Raw genomic sequence first — 6,579 nt, forward strand, 5'->3', positions numbered from 1 at the left:
GGTCATCTATCTTGGACAGACAATGTAAACATAGCATCTGACCAAATTATGCAAGATTTTAGTTCTGGGTTAAAAACAACAGGATTTTAGTTCTGGGTTAAAAACAACAGGATTTTAGTTCTGGGTTAAAAACAACAGTATTTTAGTTCTGGGTTATAAACAACAGGATTTTAGTTCTGGGTTAGTGACAGTATTTTAATTCTGGGTTAGTGACAGTATTTTAATTCTGGGTTAGTGACAGTATTTTAGTTCTGGGTTAGTGACAGTATTTTAGTTCTGGGTTAAGTGACAGTATTTTAGTTATGGGTTAAAAACAACAGTATTTTAGTTCTGGGTTAGTGACAGTATTTTAGTTCTGGGTTAGTGACAGTATTTTAGTTATGGGTTAGTGACAGTATTTTAGTTATGGGTTAGTGACAGTATTTTAGTTCTGGGTTAGTGACAGTATTTTAGTTCTGGGTTAGTGACAGTATTTTAGTTATGGGTTAAAAACAACAGTATTTTAGTTATGGGTTAGTGACAGTATTCTAGTTCTGGGTTAGTGACAGTACTTTAGTTCTGGGTTAAGTGACAGTATTTTAGTTATGGGTTAGTGACAGTATTTTAGTTATGGGTTAGTGACAGTATTTTAGTTCTGGGTTAGTGACAGTACTTTAGTTCTGGGTTAAGTGACATTATTTTAGTTCTGGGTTAGTGACAGTATTTTAGTTATGGGTTGGTGACAGTATTTTAGTTCTGGGTTAGTGACAGTATTTTAGTTCTGGGTTAGTGACAGTATTTTAGTTCTGGGTTAAAAACAACAGTATTTTAGATCTGGGTTAGTGACATTATTTTAGTTCTGGGTTAGTGACAGTATTTTAGTTATGGGTTAAGTGACAGTATTTTAGTTATGGGTTTGTGACAGTATTTTAGTTCTGGGTTAAGTGACAGTATTTTAGTTATGGGTTAAAAACAACAGTATTTTAGTTCTGGGTTAGTGACAGCATTTTAGTTCTGGGTTAGTGACAGTATTTTAGTTCTGGGTTAAGTGACAGTATTTTAGTGCTGGGTTAAAAACAACAGTATTTTAGTTCTGGGTTAGTGACAGTATTTTACTTCTGGGTTAGTGACAGTATTTTACTTCTGGGTTAGTGACAGTATTTTAGTTCTGGGTTAAAAACAACAGTATTTTAGTTTTGGGTTAGTGACAGTATTTTAGTTATGGGTTAAGTGACAGTATTTTAGTTATGGGTTAGTGACAGTATTTTAGTTCTGGGTTAGTGACAGTATTTTAGTTCTGGGTTAGTGACAGTATTTTAGTTATGGGTTAAGTGACAGTATTTTAGTTAGGGGTTAGTGACAGTATTTTAGTTCTGGGTTAGTGACAGTATTTTACTTCTGGGTTAGTGACAGTATTTTAGTTCTGGGTTAAAAACAACAGTATTTTAGTTTTGGGTTAGTGACAGTATTTTAGTTATGGGTTAGTGACAGTATTTTAGTTCTGGGTTAGTGACAGTATTTTAGTTCTGGGTTAGTGACAGTATTTTAGTTCTGGGTTAGTGACAGTATTTTAGTTCTGGGTTAGTGACAGTATTTTAGTTATGGGTTAGTGACAGTATTCTAGTTATGGGTTAAGTGACAGTATTTTAGTTATGGGTTGGTGACATTATTTTAGTTATGGGTTAGTGACTATTTTAGTTCTGGGTTAAAAACAACAGCATTTTAGTTCTGGGTTAGTGACAGTATTTTAGTTCTGGGTTAGTGACAGTATTTTAGTTCTGGGTTAGTGACAGTATTTTAGTTATGGGTTAAGTGACAGTATTTTAGTTATGGGTTAAGTGACAGTATTTTAGTTATGGGTTAGTGACAGTATTTTAGTTATGGGTTAGTGACAGTATTTTAGTTATGGGTTAGTGACAGTATTTTAGTTCTGGGTTAGTGACAGTATTTTAGTTCTGGGTTAGTGACAGTATTGTAGTTATGGGTTAAGTGACAATACAACAACCAAAGCAGTTTGTCGAAGTAGTCCAGTCTGTAGTAAACCATATGAAGGACTATATAGGGCTATCAGAAATTCTAGCCCTCTTAACCGAACACCGCACGGGGTAAAAAACTGTCACGCAGCCGGGTACAAAGAGCACTGACACACGCGCAGGTTTTCCGGAGCGCAGTGGTGCCGCACATTCGCACTTTGTTCTCGCTCACAGCATTTATTGCCGCGCTTGAATGAAAAACATTAGCATTAAAGCCCAATAAATGTCATCATGTGTCATTGTGTCATTTTCCATTATACAGGAGAATGTTACAACCCCACTAATGTACACCTTAACCTGTGCGTAAAAGGTAAGCGTTTGACAGTTTCTCTATTACAGAAGAAAAGTTGTCTTACCTTCGCATAGCAGCATATGATCAACCCCAACGGCAACAGATATCCAATGACTAAAATCGTGACTTTGTAGGTGTGTTTGGAAGCGCTTGCGTACCACGCTTCCCAGCAGAACGAACTGTTTGGCGCTTCCGGATGGTCAGTAAGTATCTGGTGTTGCGCCTCTGGTATAGAGAATATGAACGATAGCGCCCAAATAACACAGACCCCAATGAGGGCATTCCTCCTGTTGCGAATGCAGGGGGACTTTTTGGAGTGTACAACAGCTATGTACCTGTCCACTGACATGGCAACAAGAGTGAAGATGCTCACCAGCATACACACCATCACCAAATAGTGAACACATTTACATAAAAACGCTCCAAATATCCACTCGGGTAGGGAGTATATAGTAGCCTGGAACGGGACACAAAATAGCAGAAACAATATGTCCGCTATACTTAAATTGAGGATAAAAATGTTTGTCGTACTTCTGTTACGCCGGGCCTTGATTTTCCCTATTACTATAATCACTAGAGAGTTCCCGACGACACCCAGGAAAAATATACATCCAAAAATCACGGGAACAATCACCGCCTCCGCACCACCGTGGTCTTCTTCACCGGCCCCCACAGTCAGGTTGCCGGTGTTTAATAACTCGGTCCAGACGCGGCGTCCTCGTCCAGACGTTCCAAGGAGTTAAGAAATGACAGCGCTGCTATCTCCAGAGAAAGTGGTGATTTTTGTCCAGAGCCTCGCATGGTAGACAATCTGGTCTATGTATCACACTCAGTCCAGTAACACTGCTGTGTCAAGTTCCAGATGTTGAATTTAGGCTACTTTTACGCATCGTTTAGAGGAAATGGTTATGCATTTATCCACTTGTGAGAAAACCGCCAACAACAAGTGAAGGCTTGGTCTCCCGATGCGCGTCTTCGACGGAACACACTAACGATAGCCTGGCTATGACAGATACAGTATAGGCTAACCCATGCAGTCATGAAGCGATAAAATGAAACCATGTGCTGTCCAAAACCTTGCCGAGCTCCTTATAATAACAGGAACATGGAGACCTTTCAGCGCTGGCTCCTTCTGCTGTAAAAAAACCCTAATGGTATAATTAAGCAATAAGAAACGAGTGGGTGTGGTATATGCCCAATATACCACGGCTAAGGACTGTTCATAAACACTACGCAACGCGGAGTGCCTGGATACAGCCCTTAGCCGTAGAATATTGGCCAATATATCACAAACCCATGAGGTGCCTTATTGCTATTATAAACTGGTTTCCGACAGGTTGACAAACTACTGTGGAGTATATCTGGAGATCATTATACCATGGAGCTGAAAGGGTTTGAGTGAAACACTGTGAGGTGTGAAGATTGGAAAGAAAAGAACAACCTATAAATACCAGCCCCTCGTCCTGTAACCTTGGTACCAGCTGCAGTGGTCTCTGATTCAGACCAGTCCCTCATCCTGTAACCTTGGTACCGGCTGCAGCGGTCCTGTAACCTTGGTACCGGCTGCAGCGGTCTCTGATTCAGACCAGTCCCTCATCCTGTAACCATGGTACCGGCTGCAGCGGTCTCTGATTCAGACAAGACCCTCGTCCTGTAACCTTGGTACCGACTGCAGCCCTCTCTGATTCAGACCAGTCCCTCGTCCTGTAACCTTGGTACCGACTGCAACGGTCTCCAATTCAGACCAGTCCCTCGTCTGGTAACCTTGGTACCGGCTGCAGCGGTCTCTGATTCAGACCAGTCCCTCGTCCTGTAACCTTGGTACCGGCTGCAGCGGTCTCCGATTCAGACCAGTCCCTCGTCCTGTAACCTTGGTACCGGCTGCAGCGATCTCTGATTCAGACCAGTCCCTCGTCCTGTAACCTTGGTACCGGCTGCAGCGGTCTCTGATTCAGACCAGACCCTCGTCCTTTAACCTTGGTACCGGCTGCAGCATTCTCTGATTCAGACCAGTCCCTCGTCCTGTAACCTTGGTACCGGCTGCAGCGGTCTCTGATTCAGACCAGTCCCTCGTCCCTTAACCTTGGTACCGGCTGCAGCGGTCTCTGATTCAGACCAGTCCCTCGTCCTGTAACCTTGGTACCGGCTGCAGCGGTCTCCGATTCAGACCAGTCCCTCGTCCTGTAACCTTGGTACCGGCTGCAGCGATCTCTGATTCAGACCAGTCCCTCGTCCTGTAACCTTGGTACCGGCTGCAGCGGTCTCTGATTCAGACCAGTCCCTCGTCCTGTAACCTTGGTACCGGCTGCAGCGGTCTCTGATTCAGACCAGTCCCTCGTCCCTTAACCTTGGTACCGACTGCAGCGGTCTCTGATTCAGACCAGTCCCTCGTCCTGTAACCTTGGTACCGACTGCAACGGTCTCCAATTCAGACCAGTCCCTCGTCTGGTAACCTTGGTACCGGCTGCAGCGGTCTCTGATTCAGACCAGTCCCTCGTCCTGTAACCTTGGTACCGGCTGCAGCGGTCTCCGATTCAGACCAGTCCCTCGTCCTGTAACCTTGGTACCGGCTGCAGCGATCTCTGATTCAGACCAGTCCCTCGTCCTTTAACCTTGGTACCGGCTGCAGCATTCTCTGATTCAGACCAGTCCCTCGTCCTGTAACCTTGGTACCGGCTGCAGCGGTCTCTGATTCAGACCAGTCCCTCGTCCCTTAACCTTGGTACCGGCTGCAGCGGTCTCTGATTCAGACCAGTCCCTCGTCCTGTAACCTTGGTACCGGCTGCAGCGGTCTCCGATTCAGACCAGTCCCTCGTCCTGTAACCTTGGTACCGGCTGCAGCGATCTCTGATTCAGACCAGTCCCTCGTCCTGTAACCTTGGTACCGGCTGCAGCGGTCTCTGATTCAGACCAGTCCCTCGTCCTGTAACCTTGGTACCGGCTGCAGCGGTCTCTGATTCAGACCAGTCCCTCGTCCCTTAACCTTGGTACCGGCTGCAGCGGTCTCTGATTCAGACCAGTACCTCGTCCTGTAACCTTGGTACCGGCTGCAGCGGTCTCCAATTCAGACCAGTCCCTCGTCCTGTAACCTTGGTACCGGCTGCAGCGGTCTCTGATTCAGACCAGTCCCTCGTCCTGTAACCTTGGTACCGGCTGCAGCGGTCTCTGATTCAGACCAGTCCCTCGTCCTGTAACCTTGGTACCGGCTGCAGCGGTCTCTGATTCAGACCAGACCCTCGTCCTTTAACCTTGGTACCGGCTTCAGCGGTCTCTGATTCAGACCAGTCCCTCGTCCTGTAACCTTGGTACCGGCTGCAGCGGTCTCTGATTCAGACCAGTCCCTCGTCCCTTAACCTTGGTACCGGCTGCAGCGGTCTCTGATTGAGACCAGTCCCTCGTCCTGTAACCTTGGTACCGGCTGCAGCGGTCTCTGATTCAGACCAGACCCTCGTCCTTTAACCTTGGTACAGACTGCAGCGGTCTCCGATTCAGACCAGTCCCTAGACCTGTAACCTTGGTACCGACTGCAGCGGTCTCCAATTCAGACCAGTCCCTCGTCCTGTAACCTTGGTACCGGCTGCAGCGGTCTCTGATTCAGACCAGTCCCTCGTCCTGTAACCTTGGTACCGGCTGCAGCGGTCTCTGATTCAGTCCCTTGTCCTGTAACCTTGGTACCGGCTGCAGCGGTCTCCGATTCAGACCAGTACCTCGTCCTGTTACCTTGGTACCGGCTGCAGCGGTCTCTGATTCAGACCAGTCCCTCGTCCTGTAACCTTGGTACCGGCTGCAGCGGTCTCCGATTCAGACCAGTCCCTCGTCCTGTAACCTTGGTACTGGCTGCAGCGGTTTCTGATTCAGACCAGTCCCTCGTCCTGTAACCTTGGTACCGGCTGCAGCGGTCTCAGATTCAGACCAGACCCTCGACCTGTAACCTTGGTACCGGCTGCAGCGGTCTCTGATTCAGACCAGTCCCTCGTCCTGTAACCTTGGTACCGGCTGCAGCGGTCTCTGATTCAGACCAGTCCCTCGTCCTGTAACCTTGGTACCGGCTGCAGTGGTCTCTGATTCAGACCAGTCCCTCATCCGTAACCTTGGTACCGACTGCAGCGGTCTCTGATTCAGACCAGTCCCTCGTCCTGTAACCTTGGTACCGGCTGCAGCGGTCTCTGATTCAGACCAGTCCCCCGTCCTGTAACCTTGGTACCGACTGCAGCGGTCTCTGATTCAGACCAGTCTCTCGTCCTGTAACCTTGGTACCGGCTGCAGCAGTCTCTG

At 47.0% G+C, this 6,579-nt stretch overlaps 1 pseudogene; it reads right to left on the minus strand.

The window, feature by feature from the left end:
- Nucleotides 1–2,281: 2,281 nt before the first annotated feature.
- On the minus strand, nucleotides 2,282–3,040 carry LOC145858886 (galanin receptor type 1 pseudogene; annotated as a pseudogene).
- Nucleotides 3,041–6,579: the final 3,539 nt, after the last annotated feature.

The sequence above is a fragment of the Salmo salar genome, chromosome 11 (assembly GCF_965601325.2).
Source record: "Salmo salar chromosome 11, fSalSal1, whole genome shotgun sequence".
Lineage (NCBI taxonomy): Eukaryota > Metazoa > Chordata > Actinopteri > Salmoniformes > Salmonidae > Salmo > Salmo salar.